The sequence below is a fragment of the Tamandua tetradactyla genome, chromosome 12, assembly GCF_023851605.1.
Source record: "Tamandua tetradactyla isolate mTamTet1 chromosome 12, mTamTet1.pri, whole genome shotgun sequence".
Taxonomy (NCBI): Eukaryota; Metazoa; Chordata; class Mammalia; order Pilosa; family Myrmecophagidae; genus Tamandua; species Tamandua tetradactyla.
Window position 1 is genome coordinate 54,329,390 of NC_135338.1, and position 18,504 is coordinate 54,347,893.

At 34.6% G+C, this 18,504-nt stretch overlaps 1 long non-coding RNA gene and 1 pseudogene across 1 annotated transcript in view; both read left to right on the top strand.

Moving 5' to 3' along the window:
- Nucleotides 1–18,504, top strand: part of LOC143652141 (uncharacterized) — a 157,561-nt gene that overhangs the window by 81,051 nt on the left and 58,006 nt on the right. The gene's annotated exons all lie outside the window — the stretch shown is intronic.
- On the top strand, nt 2,009–4,058 carry LOC143651512 (uncharacterized protein C1orf50 pseudogene; annotated as a pseudogene).

Genomic DNA, 18,504 nt, shown 5'->3' on the forward strand with positions numbered 1-18,504 from the left:
AAGATTGGAGTTCTGGAAGGCTGAGGCAGCCAGAATTTGGGGGAAAGATTATCAGAGATAAGGGAGACTTGCAGAGAAAGAGCTCCAGAGATCTGTACATGGTTCATGCTAAGTCTTTGGATGTATACCAATTTGCGCATGTTAGACTGAATCTCAATGGGGTTAGGTAAAGAAAAACTTATGGGGGATAAATTGATTACTTGAGAGTTATAAGCCAAGCAATTCTTATTGCTCACACAGGGCTGTGAATTGTTTAAGATCTCACTAGCCAAGTGAAATGAAAAGATAGGAAGGAGAATTTGAAGTACATTGTTGTAAGGTTCTTACGTTATATATGTGATGTAGTATAACATTATTTGAAGGTAGGCTGAATATTAAGATGTGTTTTGAAAACCGCAGAGCAACTACTAAAAACAACAGCAGCAGCAGCAACAAAAAGATACAGCTAATAAGCCGATAAATGGCAAAAGAAAACAAATACAAAATGCAATTGAAGGCATGAAAAGAGGAAAAGGTAAAAATGATCACGTGGAACAAAGGAAACAGATAGGTGGTTAATTTTCAACCCAACTATAATGATAAGTACAAAATTGTAAAAAATTGTAAAAAAAAAAAATGAGCACAAGTCTCATTTCCACTGGAAAATTCCCATTCTCTATTCCCACTTTCACTTCCCCTAGTAATCTATAAACTACTTTTTGTCTCTTTGAATTTGTATATTCTAGGTATATCATATAAGTGAGATCATACAATATCTGCCCTTTTCTGTCTGGCTTATTTCATTCAACATGATGCCTTCAGAGTTCATCTGTGTTAATAGCATGCATCAGAATGTATGTAAAAAAATTAAAAAACTCCAATTAAAAGATGGAAATTTTCAGACTGAATATAAAAGACAAATATATGTTTTCCATGAGAAACACACTTTAAATATAAAATATAAAATAGATTAAAAGTAAAAGGTTGGATATTTTGGAGGAGCTAGAGGGAAAAATCTGAGATGATGGTGTGGTAGCCCATGACAAACTCTGGGATCTGTCCTGTAATAACTTGTTGAAGAACCCTTTGAGAACTATTGCTGTTTCTTTCTTTGCTTTATATATATGTTACGTTATACAATGTAAAAGCTTTTTTAAAAAGTAAAAGGATGGAAAAAGATATGGCAAGCAAGTGCGAATTATAAGAAAGCTGGAGGAGCACTATTAATATCAGACATAATATTTCAGAACAAGAAATATAACCAGGGATAAACAAAACATTTCATATTGATAAAGGAACTATTCTTTAAGAATAATAACAATTCTTGAACAGTATGAAATCAATAATAGAGCTTCAAAATACATGAAGCAAAATTTGACAATGCTGAAAAGGGAAATAAATCTACAATTATAGTTGGACATTTCAATACTCTTTTGTCAATGATTGATAAACCACATGGACAGGAAATCAGTAGGGCTAAAATTTTTGAACAACACTCTTAAACAACTTGATTAATTTACATTGGGCCAGGTGACACCAAACAACTCTGGAATTTATGTTCTTTTCAAGTATGCATGAACATTTATCTTAGGTCATGTTCTGGACCATAAAACAAGTCTATTAAATGTAAAATTACTGTGAAAATAAGGAGTATGTTCTCTGACCACAGTGGAATTAAAAGCAGAAAGATATTGGGAAATCCTTGGGTATTTAGACTTTAAGAAACATACTTTAAAAATAACCCATGAGTCAAAGAAAAATAATCAAAAAGAAAGTTAGAAAAATTTTAGAACTGAATGAAAATGAAAACACAGCATATCAAAATCTGTGTGATTCAGGTAAAGTATAGCTTTGAGGGTAATTTAGAACTTTAGATGCTTATGTTTGAAAATAAGAAAGGTTTAATGACAATGGTCTAAGGTTCTACTTTAAAAAGGTAGAGAAAGAAGAACAAATTAAGCCCAAAATAAATAGAAGGAAGAATATACTGTATGCAAGAGTGGAAATACATGAAATATAAAATAAACAATAGAGAGTATCAATGAAGCCAAAGCCAAAAGCTGATTCATTGCAAAGATAGATATAATCGATAAGACCTCTAGATAGATTGATAAAGAAAAAGAGAAAGAAGGGACAAATTACTTATATCAGGAATAAAAGACTGGATATTCCTAATCATCCTTAGACAGCAAAAGGATAAGTTAATAATTTTGACAATTTTGTGTCAATAGTTTAGAAAATATTGATGAAACAAGCAAATTCTTTGAAAAAAGTTTACCTCAGTGATCTCAAAAAGAAATAGTGGTAATCTTGAGTAGCTTTAAATAAATTAATGAAATTGAATTTGTAATTAAATCCTCACAAAGAAAATTCTAGGCCTAGATGGCTTTACTGGTGAATTCTGTCAAACATTTAAGGAAAAAATAACATCATTCGTACTCAGATTCTTTTAGACAGTGTAGGAGGAGAAACATACTTTCCAGATTATTTTATGAGGCAAGCATTACATTGTTACCCAAACCAGACAAAGGCATTGCAACAAAAGAAAACTACAGATCAGTACTTCTTATGATCGTGGGCTCAAAAATCTTTAACAAAGGCAAGAGTAATAGGGAGATTAAAGCACTATTATGGCGAACTGTGGTGCAGTCGGAAGGAGTCACTGAAAATCAAGAGATTCAGTTGGTCTCAGACTCCTGGTGGAGCTCACTTGGATCCCTGGTACCCTAGCCCTGGTGGACGCCTAGAACACCTATTAGTCTGGGGATCCCTTAGACTTTGTGGCACTCCCACAACAGGTGCAGAAGGCTAGTGAATTCATCTGAGCAAATGCCACCAACAAGCTGACAGTCATAGCTGAGCAAATCCAGCATTTGCAAGAACAAGCTGGGAATGTATTGAAGATGATCATAGAGATGCCGAGTTACACCATATAGCTTGTAATATTGTGAAAAAACTTGCCAACATTCATTACCTTTATACATGGGAAAGTGGTCAGCAATATTTTCCATTATTTCTCCAAAGGAATGGGGAACCAGCTGTCTACATGACTTCCTTTGTGCCTGCAAGCTATAGCATGACTTGTCCTGGACTCCTTATGAGGACATGGAGAAGCAAGATGCTATCATTAGCATAATGGACAAGTTGCTAAGCCAGCCAGTGGCCCTGCCTCTATGCACTGAACCCAACTTCCATGGACTGACTCACTGAAAGTGGATTCTGACAACCAGTTCTCATGATATGGAACTGACTGTGGCCTCCTTGTTGCCCCCATTCTTTAGTTTGATGTAATGAGAATTGAGGGGATGTAGGTAGATAATAAACTTCTTGGAAGGAGCCCTTGTGTGAATGTAAATGCCGTCATTATTATTACTTTTAGTTGGGGTGGTAATGAATTACAGTGCTCTGTTTTGGGTTCCTCTCTGGGCCACAGATACCCAACCAGTCAGTTTCAGAGTATTAGCCTCTATACTTTCCTTCTCTTCCAGCTCCATCTGTGCTCCCTTAAGTTAAAATAGGAGAGAAAGAAACATTTCTCTTTCGCACAGAAAAAGTATCATTTTCCAGAGGGAGAAATAAAATCTTTAACACAAAATATTAGTAAATAATATTCAGAAAAATTTTAAAAGGACAATACCACATAAAGTGGACTTTATCCTAGGAATGTAAAGTTTATCATTTGAAAATAAGGTATTGTAATTCACTGTATTAACAATAAAAGAGAAACACCATATACTTATCTTAACAGATGTAGGAAAAAATGGAAAAAACTCTCAGCAAACTATGAATAGAAGGGAATGCCCTCAATCTGATATAGGCATCTGCAAAAACCCTAAGCTGATATCAGATTTCATGGTGAAAGGCTGAATGCTAAGACCAGAGATAAGGCAAAGATGTCCTCCTTAATTATTTTTATTGAGTATTCTTTACAAAATGTACTAAAACTAATAATTGAATCTAGCAAGGTCATAGACTGTAAAGTCAACATATACAAATTTATTGTATTTCCATATACTAGCGACAACCAATGGAAGCTGAAATTTAAAAATAACATTTAAAATAGCACCATCCAAATTTATCTGTGCCACTTTGCATTTCCATTAACAATAGGTGAGCATTGCAATTGTTCCATACCCTTTCTAATGCTTGATATTGTCACTTTAATTTTAATCATTCTGTTGTGTGGGTAGTTGTATTTCATGGTTTAAATTTGCAGTTCCCAGTTGACTAATGATTTTGAGAATATTTGCATGTGCTCATTGACCATATGTATATCTCCTTTGGTTAGTGTTTGTTCAAATCTTTTGCCATTTTAAATTGAGTTGTTTGTCTTAATTATTGAATTTAAGGCATTTAATATATTCATATTCATATTTATATTTATATATACAAATCCTTTGTTAGATTGATATATGGTGAATATCTTCCCCTGCCCATGGCTTGCATTTTCATTTTCTTAGTGGTATATTTTCCTATATCCCATAATGTTGTTCTAATCCTCAGATTATTTCAACAAACAATTTTCGAACACTAATACATGATACATAACTATAGATATAATAGAGAAATGGAATGTGAACTAACATAAAGAAGAGACCACAGAAATAGACTCAGAAACTCTAGAATGTGGAATTAACAGTCACAGGTTAAGATAACTGTGCTTTATATGTTCAAGGAGGTAAAAAAGAAATGAGAAAATTCAGTTAAGAACTGGGAATTCAATTATATTACATAGCAGAGGTGAAAAAGAACCAATTAGAAATTGTAAAACATAAATACAGTAATCTATATGAAGAACTCCAGATGAGTTTAAGAGAAAATTGGACACAGTTGAAGGTACAATTAAGCAAATAGAACAATAGGCCAGAAGAAACTGTATAGAACAAAACACATGTAGATAAATGGATGTAAAATACAGAAGGGATCATAATGGACATAGAGCATGAGAAAGTCTAACATTTGTTATTGAAATCCTAGAAAATGAGGAGAAGGGAAACAAGGAATAAGCAATATATGAAAAATGGCAGGGAATTTTCTAAACGTTTGAATTACATCAATTGAATTCAAAGAAACTCAAGGAGGATAAATTAAAAGAAGTCTTTACACTATTGTAGTAAAATTTCAGACAATGAAAATAATAAGAAATTGTTAAAAGAGCCAAAGGGAAAAAGATTATTTTCAGTGGAATTGCAATCAGACTAATACCTGACTTCTCCACAGAAATATTTAAATTAAAAAAAGAAATAAAAAACAATTAAATGATGTATTTAAATACCCGGAATAAAACAACTGCTTATTTGAAGTTCTATTTTTAATAAAATTAATCTTGAATTATGAAAGTGTACAGAAAAACAAAAACTGAGATAATTTATTATAAGTACCACACTAATGAAATATAAAGGGTATTCTTGATGCAGAAGGAAAATGATTATACCCATTGGTTCACAGATTCAGGAAGGGTTTTAAAAGTATAAAAATGGTCAAGGAATGGATAAACCTAAAGGAAACTGAATGGTTGAAAGAATAATAATAATGTAATGTGGAGTTTAAAAAATATTTAGAATTAAGATTGATAACAACAATAACATAAATCAGGAGAGAAGTAAATGCAATTAATGTATTTCAAAATATTTGTATTGCCCAGGAACAGGTTTAAAGTATCAATTAACTTTAGAGCTTGATAAATCAAGAATGCATGTGGTGACATCCGGAGAAGATGGTGGCTTAGTAAGACGCGTGGGTCTTAGTTCCTCCTCCAGAACAGCTACTAGGGGAATAGAAACGATACGGAACAGCTCCTGGAGCCACGACAGAGATCAAGAAGACAGCGTACCCCATTCTGGAATGGCTGACTGGCTGGGAGAACCCGCTCCGGTGAGATCGCCGAGGGGCGTGGGCTTCCCCGGGCTGGGGCGGCAGGCGGCCGGAGTCCCTCCCTCCCTCCTTCCGGGCCAGCTGGGAGAATTGGACAGGCAATCCCCTCAAGCCGCGGCGGCTGGCGCCCCCCCCCACACGCGGTCCCCCGGACCAGCTGGGAGAATTGGATCGGAGATCCCCAGGCCGCGGAGAATGGTGACCGGGATCCTTTCCAAACACGTGGCTTCCTGGTCCGGCTGGGAACGGTGCACTCCCCTGGACCGCGGTGGCTGGCGCCCTCCCGCCACGCTTGGCGCCCCGGGCCGGCTGGGAGATTTGGACGGGCACTCTCCCGGGCTGCGGCGGCCGGCGACCCTCCCCGCATTCGGATCCCCGGGCCGGCTGGGAGATTCGGATTGGGACTTCTCCAAGCCGCTTCGGCTGGCGAACCTCCCCCATGGCGAGAGTTTTCCAAAGTTAAAGAACCCACATCACCTTTTACTGGTGGGACCCGCAGACAAACGAGTGCCACGAGCGCCACCTACTGGGCAGGATAAGAAAAACAGAACCCAGAGATTTCACAGAAAAATCTTTCAACCTGTTGGGTCCAACCCCCGGGGAAATCTGATTAAATGCCCAGGCACCAGCAGAAGATAACGGATCACACTCAGAAAATTGAAAATATGGCCCAGTCAAAGGAACAAACCAAAAGTTCAAATGAGATACAGTAGCTGAGACAACTAATGCTGAATATACGAACAGAAATGGAAAACCTCTTCAAAAACGAAATCAATAAATTGAGGGAGGACATGAAGAAGACATGGGCTGAACAAAAAGAAGAAATAGAAAAACTGAAAAAACAAATCACAGAACTTATGGAAGTGAAGGACAAAGTAGAAAAGATGGAAAAAACAATGGATACCTACAATGATAGATTTAAAGAGACAGAAGATAGAATTAGTGATTTGGAGGATGGAATATCTGAATTCCAAAAAGAAACAGAAACTATCCGGAAAAGAATGGAAAAATTTGAACAGGGGATAAGGGAACTGAAGGACAATATGAACCGCACAAATATACGTGTTGTGGGTGTCCCAGAAGGAGAAGAGAAGGGAAAAGGAGGAGAAAAACTAAAGGAAGAAATTATCACTGAAAATTTCCCAACTCTTATGAAAGACCTAAAAATACAGATCCAAGAAGTGCAGCACACCCCAAAGAGAATAGACCCAAATAGGCGTTCTCCAAGACACTTACTAGTTAGAATGTCAGAGGTCAAAGAGAAAGAGAGGATCTTGAAAGCAGCAAGAGAAAAACAATCCATCACATACAAGGGAAACCCAATAAGACTATGTGTAGATTTCTCAGCAGAAACCATGGAAGCTAGAAGACAGTGGGATGATATATTTAAATTACTAAAAGAGAAAAACTGCCAACCAAGACTTCTATATCCAGCAAAATTGTCCTTCAAAAATGAGGGAGAAATTAAAACATTCTCAGACAAAAAGTCACTGAGAGAATTTGTGACCAAGAGACCAGCTCTGCAAGAAATACTAAAGGGGGCACTAGAGTCAGATACGAAAAGACAGAAGAGAGAGGTATGGAGAAGAGTGTAGAAAGAAGGAAAATCAGATATGATGTACATAATACAAAAGGCAAAATGGTAGAGGAAAATATTATCCAAACAGTAATAACACTAAATGTCAATGGACTGAATTCCCCAATCAAAAGACATAGACTGGCAGAATGGATTAAAAAACAGGATCCTCCTATATGCTGTCTACAGGAAACACATCTTAGACACAAAGATAAAATAGGTTGAAAGTGAAAGGTTGGGAAAAGATATTTCATGCAAATAACAACCAGAAAAGAGCAGGAGTAGCTATACTAATATCCAACAAATTAGACTTCAAATGTAAAACAGTTAAAAGAGACAAAGAAGGACACTATCTACTAATAAAAGGAACAATTAAACAAGAAGACATAACAATCATAAATATTTATGCACCGAACCGGAATGCCCCTAAATACGTGAGGAATACACTGCAAACACTGAAAAGGGAAATAGACACATATACCATAATAGTTGGAGACTTCAATTCACCACTCTCATCAATGGACAGAACATCTAGACAGAGGATCAATAAAGAAATAGAGAATCTGAATATTACTATAAATGAGCTAGACTTAACAGACATTTATAGGACATTACATCCCACAAAAGCAGGATACACCTTTTTCTCAAGTGCTCATGGATCATTCTCAAAGATAGACCATATGCTGGGTCACAAAGCAAGTCTTAACAAATTTAAAAAGATTGAAATCATACACAACACTTTCTCGGATCATAAAGGAATGAAGTTGGAAATCAATAATAGGCGGAGTGCCAGAAAATTCACAAATCCGTGGAGGCTCAACAACACACTCCTAAACAACGAGTGGGTCAAAGAAGAAATTGCTAGAGAAATTAGTAAATACCTCGAAGCGAATGGAAATGAAAACACAACATGTCAAAACTTATGGGATGCAGCAAAGGCAGTGCTAAGAGGGAAATTTATTGCCCTAAATGCCTATATCAGAAAAGAAGAAAAGGCAAAAATGCAGGAATTAACTGTCCACTTGAAAGAACTGGAGAAAGAACAGCAAACTAATCCCAAAGCAAGCAAAAGGGAAGAAACAACAAAGATTAGAGCAGAAATAAATGAAATTGAAAACATGAAAACAATAGAGAAAATCAATAAGACCAGAAGTTGGTTCTATGAGAAAATCAATAAGATTGATGGGCCCTTAGCAAGATTGACAAAAAGAAGAAGAGAGAGGATGCAAATAAATAAGATCAGAAATGGAAGAGGAGACATAACTACTGACCTCACAGAAATAAAGGAGGTAATAACAGGATACTATGAACAACTTTACGCTAATAAATACAACAATTTAGATGAAATGGACGGGTTCCCGGAAAGACATGAACAACCAACTTTGACTCAAGAAGAAATAGATGACCTCAACAAACCAATCACAAGTAAAGAAATTGAATCAGTCATTCAAAAGCTTCCTAAAAAGAAAAGTCCAGGACCAGACGGCTTCACATGTGAATTCTATCAAACATTCCAGAAAGAATTAGTACCAACTCTCCTCAAACTCTTCAAAACAAATCGAAGCGGAGGGAAAACTACCTAATTCATTCTATGAAGCCAACATCACCCTCATACCAAAACCAGGCAAAGATATTACAAAAAAAGAAAACTACAGACCAATCTCTCTAATGAATATAGTTGCAAAAATCCTCAATAAAATTCTAGCAAATCGTATCCAGCAACACATTAAAAGAATTATACATCATGACCAAGTAGGATTCATCCCAGCTATGCAAGGATGGTTCAACATAAGAAAATCAATTAATGTAATACGCCATATCAACAAATCAAAGCAGAAAATCACATGATCATCTCAATTGATGCATAGAAGGCATTTGACAAGATTCAACATCCTTTCCTGTTGAAAACACTTCAAAAGATAGAAATACAGGGAACTTCCTTAAAATGATAGAGGGAATATATGAAAAACCCACAGCTAATATCATCCTCAATGGGGAAAAATGGAAAACTTTCCCCCTAAGATCAGGAACAAGACAAGGATGTCCATTATCACCACTATTATTCAACATTGCGTTGGAGGTTCTAGCCAGAGCAAATAGACAAGAAAAAGAAATACAAGGCATCAAAATTGGAAAGGAAGAAGTAAAACTATCACTGTTTGCAGACGATATGATACTATACGTCGAAAACCCGGAAAAATCCACAACAAAACTACTAGAGCTAATAAATGAGTACAGCAAAGTAGCAGGTTACAAGATCAACATTCAAAAATCTGTAGCATTTCTATACACTAGTAATGAACAAGCTGAGGGGGAAATCAAGAAATGAATCCCATTTACAATTGCAACTAAAAGAATAAAATACCTAGGAATAAATTTAACTAAAGAGCCAAAAAACCTATACAAAGAAAACTACAAAAAACTGTTAAAAGAAATCACAGAAGACCTAAATAGATGGAAGGGCATACCGTGTTCATGAATTGGAAGACTAAATATAGTTAAGATGTCAATCCTACCTAAATTGATTTACAGATTCAATGCAATACCAATCAAAATCCCAACAACTTATTTTTCAGAAATAGAGAAACCAATAAGCAAATTTATCTGGAAGGGCAGGGTGCCCCGAGTTGCTAAAAGTATCTTGAGGAAAAAAAACGAAGCTGGAGGTCTCACACTGACGGACTTTAGGGCATATTATGAAGCCACAGTGGCCAAAACAGCATGGTATTGGCATAAAGATAGATATATCGACCAATGGAATCGAATAGAGTGCTCAGATATAGACCCTCTCATCTATGGACACTTGATCTTTGATAAGGCAGTCAAGCCAACTCACCTGGGACAGAACAGTCTCTTCAATAAATGCTGCCTAGAGAACTGGATATCCATATGCAAAAGAATGAAAGAAAACCCATATCTCACACCCTATACAAAAGTTAACTCAAAATGGATCAAAGATCTAAACATTAGGTCTAAGACCATAAAACAGTTAGAGGAAAATGTAGGGAGATATCTTATGAAACTTACAATTGGAGGCGGTTTTATGGACCTTACACCTAAAGCAAGAGCACTGAAGAAGGAAAGAAATAAATGGGAGCTCCTCAAAATTAAACACTTTTGTGCATCAAAGAACTTCATCAAGAAAGTAGAAAGACAGCCTATACAATGGGAGACAATATTTGGAAATGACATATCAGATAAAGGTCTAGTATCCAGAATTTATAAAGAGATTGTCCCACTCAACAACAAAAAGACAGCCAATCCAATTACAAAATGGGAAAAAGACTTGAACAGACACCTATCAGAAGAGCAAATACAAATGGCCAAAGGCACATGAAGAGATGCTCAATGTCCCTGGCCATTAGAGAAATGCAAATCAAAACCACAATGAGGGCGGGCCGCGGTGGCTCAGCGGGCAAAGTGCTTGCCTGCTATGCCGGAGGACCTCGGTTCGATTCCCGGCCCCAGCCCATGTAACAAAAACGGAGAAACAGAATACAATAAAACAAGAAAATGTTTAAAGATGTTTCCCTTTCTTCCTTCCTTCCTTCCTTCTCTCTGTCTTTCCTTTAAAAAAAAAAAAAAAAAAAAAAAAAAAAAAAAAAAAAAACCACAATGAGATATCATCTCACTCCCACCAGAATGGCCATTATCAACAAAACAGAAAATGACAAGTGCTGGAGAGGATGAGGAGAAAGAGGCACACTTATCCACTGTTGGTGGGAATGTCAAATGGTGCAACCACTGTGGAAGGCAGTTTGGCGGTTCCTCAAAAAGCTGAATACAATTGCCATACAACCCAGCAATACCATTGCTAGGTATCTACTCAAAGGACTTAAGGGCAAAGACACAAATGGACATTTGCACACCAGTGTTTATAGCAGCATTATCTACAATTGCAAAGAGATGGAAACAGCCAAAATGTCCATCAACAGACGAGTGACTAAACAAACTGTGGTATATACATACGATGGAATATTTTGCAGCTTTAAGACAGAATAAACTTATGAAGCATGTAATAACATGGATGGACTTAGAGAACATTATGCTGAGTGAGACTCGCCAAAAACTAAAGGACAAATACTGTATGGTCCCACTGATGTGAACCGACGTTAGAGAATAAACTTGGAATATGTCATTGGTAACAGAGATCATCAGGAGTTAGAAACAAGGTAAGATAATGGGGAATTGGAGCTGAAGGGATACAGACTGTGCAACAGGACTAGATACAAAAACTCAAAAATGGACAGCACAGTAATACCTAATTGTAAAGTAAGCATGTTAAAACACTGAATGAAGCTGCATCTGAGCTATAGGTTTTTTTTTTGTTTGTCTGTTTGTGTGTTTGTTTGTCTTTTTTTCTTTTTCCTTTTCTTTTTCTTTTTTTTTACTATTATTATTATTTTTATTTTTTCTCTATATTAACATTCTATATCTTTTTCTGTTGTTTTGCTAGTTCTTTTCCTAAATCGATGCAAATGTACTAAGAAATGATGATCATGCATCTATGTGATGATGTTAAAAATTACTGATTGCATATGTCGAATGGAATGATTTCTAAATGTTGTGTTAATTTCTTTTTTTTCTTTAATTAGTAAAAAAAAAAAAAGAATGTATGTGGTAGTATTTAGACTTACCATTAATAGAATAGTAAATAGTGTATACATTTTAAACTAACAATGAAAAAATGAAATAATAAAAATACTTATCAGTCAGGTTGAGCAATTTTATGCTGCAATAATAAACTATCCAAAATCTCAGGGGCTAAGGAGAAGCAAAAGATTTATTTTTCGATTACGTTAAATGCCCATCAGGGGTTTTCATTTGGGTTCTGGGCTGATGGAACCACCATTATCTGAAATATTCATGGTGATAGTGACAGAGGGAAGACATAACTTTGGAAGGTCTCATAGCAGCAACTAAAAACTACACCAGAAGGGATGTATAAATGACTTCTACTCACAATTCATTGGCCAGCATTTGTCGCATGACCCATCTAATCACAAAAATGCCCCAGGAATTGCAATCCTGACTAGTGGGCTGAAATAATGAAGGATAGAACTGGAATATTTAGGAACAGCAGTAATGACTGCCACAATACTCAATACAGAAGAAGAGAAGAAAGGAGTGAGAAAAAGGAACATAGAAAGAAATAATGAAAACACAATAGGAAGATAATATATTTAAACCTAAATGTAACAGTAATTACCCTAAATGTAAATAGATTAACTTCTCCAATTAAAATGGAAAGATTTTCAAACTTGATAAGAATCCCAACTTCTGTAGTGTTTATGAGCAAGTTCTAAAGTAAAGTAAAATTATAGAAAAAAGGCCATGCAAACACTGATGAAAAAAAAACTGGTATAGCTTTATTCATATCAGTCAAAGTAGATGTTAAGGGGATACACATTACTAGTGGTAAAGAGGACTATTCATAATGATAAAATATATAACTCACTAGGAAATATAACAGTTTAAAATTTGTATGTATATAATATCATGGCTTCAAAATATATAAAGCACGAATTTACAAAAATTCAGTGGGAAAGAAGTCCACAATAATACTACTGCATTTTTTCTTTTTTTTAAGTGCAATTTTATTGAGATATATTCGCACACCATACAAACCATCTGAAGTATATCACTGGCTCACAGCATCATCATTTGTTAATACTACTGCTTTTTATTTTTTAACATCGGCAGGCGGTGGGAACCAAACCCTGGTCTCCAGCATGGCAGACGAGAATTCTGCCACTGAGTCACCATCCCACTGCCCTACTACTGCATTTTAATACATCTTTCTTAGTAATTGATTGGACAAGCAGACAAAAATTAATTCAAATTGGAAATGATTTAAAGAGAAGATCAAATATACTTGACTTGATAGAGCTACATGGAACATAACACTCAAAACCTGCTGAATACACATTCTTTGCAAGTACACGCAAGAAATTGATCAACATTGACATACTGCACATAAAGAAAGCCTTACAAATTTCAAAGAGTATTTACTCTCTGTTAGAGATAAATATTTTCTTTCTTTCTTTTTTTTCATGGCCAGGCGCCGGGAATTGAACCCGGGTCTCCAGCTTGGCATGCGAATATTCTGCCACTGAGCCACCGTCACACCACCCTGTTAGAGATAAATTTTAAAATACCTAGATACCTTTCATATATTCAGAAATTAAGAAACATGCATTTAAATAATCCTGGAACGGAAAAGATACAACAGAAATTAGAAAACATTTTAAATATTTAAAACGGAATGAAAGGAAAATATATGTCAGTGCTTTTGGAATGCAGTTAAAGATATGGGGGAAGTTAATAGCTTAACATTTTTAGGCTATTATAATAAAGGCTGAAAATTAATGAACTAAGCTCCATGTACCAAAGTTAAAATAAGAAATGCAAAATCAATACAAAGAAAGTAGAAGGAAGGGAATAAAGATAAAGCAGAAATAGATGAAATAGAAACCAAACATAGAGTTTCAGCAGTTTGTTCTTTGAAAAGGTAATAAAACTGATAAACTTATTATGAATTTGATAGAGACAGATAGAAAGGGAGAAAGGAAGCGAGGAGAAGTTACAAATAACTAATGCAAAGAATGAAAACCACAGACCCTATACAAATAAAAATAATTAAAGTATTATAAACATCTTTATGCCAATACATTTGAAAGCTTTGTATCAAATGGACAAATATGAGAAGATACAACTTAAAATTTTACATTAGAAGAAATGAAAAACCTGAAAAATGCTATCACTATTTTTTTTTAACTTGTTTTTAAATTGTGAAATACAACTTGTATGCAAAAAACCAACAAATTTCCAAGTTCATTTCTTTAACAAGTAGTTATAGAACAGATTCTCAAGTTTGGCATGGGTTACAGTTTAGACGATTTTTCATTTTTTCTTCTAGCTGCTCCAAGACACTGGAGACCAACAGAAATAGCAATATAGTGATTCAGCAGTCATACTCAATTGTTAAATCCAGTCTTCTCTGTTACACTCCTCCTTCTCTTTAAATAACATATATACATAAAAGCAACACATTTCAAAGTACATCACAACAATTAGTTGTAGAACAGATTTCAGAGTTTTGTATGGGTTACAATTCCACAATTCTAGGTTTTTATTTCTGAAAAATTCTATTCAAGGAAATTGGAGCTGTAACAAAAACCTTCCCACAAAGATGGCTTAAAGCTCAGGTGGCTTCTTTGGTAAATTCTATAAAAGACTTAAGAAAGAAATAACACCAATTTTACACAAATTCTCTCAGAGAAAAAGAAAAGAAGAGCACTTCCAAAATTGTTTTATCATCTAGAATTGCCTTGAAGTCAAAACTGATTAAAGATATCATGAGAAGAAAACTATAGATCGTTTTCATTCACCTATAAAGATGCAAATGTTCTAAACAAAACTTAGCAAACTTCATTTAGTAACATTAAGGAGAATGATATTTGAGGGCCAAGTTGAGTTTATTCCTGAAATGATACATTAATTTAACATTGGGAAAAATCAATCAATGTAATGTGGTACTATTTAAAGGATAAAAATTAAAAAAAGATTAAAGGAGAAAATAATCATATGATCGTCTTGTGTAGTAAACTATTTGATAAAACTTAACATCTATTCATGATAAAAACTCTTAACAAATTATGAATGTGAGAGCTTCTTAGCCTGATAGAAGATTTCTACATAAACCTATAGGAAGCATCATATTGAATGGTAAAATTTGAAGGCTTTCTCTTTTGAAATTGGGAAAAAGACAAGGATACATACTCTGTCTTTCTTCAGTATTGTACTGGAAATCCTAGCAAGTGAAAGAAGATAAGCAAAATATAAGAAATACTAATCAAAAATGGAGAAATAAACGGTCAATAGCTACATATACCATGATTGTGTATATGGAAAAATCCAAAGGCTATACAGATAAATTATTAGCATTAACAAATGAATTTAGCAATGTTGTGTGATAGAAGTTCATTAAATGAAAATAAATTGTAATTCTATATATCAGCCACAAAGAGTTGCAAAAGGAAATTTAAAAAGCAACTGTATACAATAATATCAATAATTTTGAATACATTGGGATACATCTATGAAAAGTATACACAGCCTCTGCACAGAAAGTTTTACATTTTGAAATAAATTAAAGGGGACCTAAATAAAGGGAGAGATATTCAATGTTCATGGATTGAAAAACTCAAATGTAAAATGCCAAATCCTTTTCAAATTGTCTCCTTGGATTATCTACAGCTTCAAAACAATTGGAAACAAAATCACAGAAGGTTGTGTGTGTGTGTATGAATACTTGACAAACTGATTCTATGGAACTGCAAAGATGAAGAATAGCTAAAGCACTCTTGAAGAAAAGAAGCAAGATGGAAACACTCCAGATATCCAGATCTTTTGTTTTTGAAAGCTACAGTAATTAGAACTGTGGTATGAGCACAAAAATAGACAACAGTTTAGACAACAAAATGAAGAGCCCTGAAATTGAACCAGGTGTATCTGGACACTTGATTTGATGAAGTACTTCTATATAATAGTGAATTAAGTATAGACTTTTAAATAAATTGTGTGGAACAGGAGATAATCGTATTTAAGAATGAGATACTTGACAGCTGCATCATATCATAGCCAAAAATCCATTTCAGTGGCTCATAGAAAAAACAAATCCTTGTAAAATAAAATAGAAGAATATTACAATGATTTATGCATACATTTTCAAAAACAGAAATACAATACAGTAGCCATACAGGAAAAAGGCTGACAAATTTGAGAAAATTATGATTTTCTCTTCATCAAAGACAAACTTAAAAGAGTAAAGGTGTAGATACTATATAACTGACAACGGCTTGTATGTTCACTGTGGTATTATTCACAATTGCCAAAAGATGAAAGCCACCCAAGTGTCCATTAACCAGTGAATGGATAAAAAAATTGATATATACACAATGGATAGTTTTCAACTCATAAAAAGGAATGAAGTCCTGGTACATGTGACAACATGGATGAACCTTGAAGATACCAGACTGAGTGAAATAAGCCAGACACAAAAGGACAAATATTGTATGATCACACTGATTTGAAACAATTAGAATAAGCAAACTCATAGAATCAGAATCTAGAGTATAGTTTACCAGGCAGTAGGGTTGAAGGGGGAATGGGAGGTTAAGGCTTAAATAGTATAGGGTTCCTCTTTGGAATGCTAGAAATGTTTAGGTAATGGAGATGGTGATGGTAACACAACATTGTGAATGTGATTAACAGCATTGAACTATATATCTGGATATGATTAAAAGGGGGAATGTTAGGCTGTAAATATGGTGACAGTAAAATTTTAAAAATTCCATGGAACTAAACTACACAAACTGGGAACCCTAAGTTAAACCATGGACTTTAATTAATAGTACAATTATAAAAATGTCATCAATTGTAACAGATATTCCACACCAATACAAGATGTTGATGGTGAGATGCTGTATGGGAATCCTGTATTTTATGCACCTTTGTTTTGTAAACTCACAACTTCTCTAATAAAAAAAGCCTCTTAGCTAAATATAATACGAAGAAACTTTCTCAACTTAATCAAGTGTATTAATAAAAAAAGTCCTGCAGGAAACATAATAAATTTAGCAGCAAAATTGTAGATACATTATGAATAAAATTTAGAATAAAGTAAAGTTACACTGTCACTGTTTTTCTTCAACATTGTTCTGGAGATCCTCTCTAGTGTAATAAGATTAAACAATAAAAATTGGAAAGAATGGATCAAAATGTTCATTATTTGTAGATGCTGAATTTCTGTGCATAGAAAATTCTAGAGAATCTGCAAAGTATTAGAATTAATAAGAGAGTTTAACGAGGTTGCTGGACACAAGTTCAATATAAGCAATAACTAATTTAAAAATGTAGTAGATCCCATTCAAAATAGCAATAAAAATTGTAAGGTTCTTAGAAATAAATGACAAAGATGTTCAGGATTCCTATGGAGAAAGCACAACATATTGTTGAGAAGCTAGATACATGGAAAGCTAAGTCATGCTCATGGATGGGAACACTCGAGATATAAATTACCTCTAAATTATTTTAGAAGTCCAATGCAGTTCCTGCTAAAATATCAACAAAGTTTACAGGTAATTTGATAAGTTGATTCTAAAATTAATATGGTAGGCCAAAAGATTAAGTATAACCAAGGCAATTTTGAAGAATAAAAAGATGGGGGAACTTGTCTTATAAAGACTTATAAACCAATAGTTATTAAGATAGTGTGGTTCAGACAGGAGTATATGGATAGAATCATGGATCAGAATAGAGAGTGACAAGCAGTCTCATGCTTATATAGAAAATTGATTTATGACAATGTTAACCTGGAATTACAAATTGTTGGGAAAGCTATCCTTGTGACACCAACCATATCCAGCACTCAGGCTAAAAGCCATAGGGAATGGGGAGCTCATACCATGCATCCCTTTCTTCTAAGTGTTGATCCTTCCCCCAAACTGTTTTTGCTTGGCCTCCAATTCCTTTAGTTGTTTTTTCCCTTTATTTTAAAATTTTTATTTAGAGTTTATAGTTGTTATCTTTGGGAGGGTATTTTATCACACTGGAAGTGGAACCTAGAGGGAGTATATAAATTGGTGCAATCATTTTGGTGAGGAACTTGACCATAGTTATTAAATATTGAAGTTGAGCATATCCTAGAGAAAGTCTTGCACATGTATGTAAGGACCCATGAGTAAGAATGTTTGTTCTATTGCTATTTTTTATATTGCTATTTTTTTGGGGGGGGTGCATGGTCCAAGAATCAAACCCAGGTCTCCAACATGAAAGGTGAACATTCTACCACCAAATCACCGGTGTACCCTGCAGTTTCTTTTTGTAATAGCAAATAATTGGAAATAACTTAAATATTCATCAACAGGAGCGTGAGTAAATAAGTTGTAGGATATCTATAGAGTGAATACTATACAGTAGTAAAGCTGAATGAATTAGTGATTGTGTAATTACATTACAATGTAATTGTAGTGGGCTATTAGAACATTATTAGTGACTGTTGTCTTAATCAA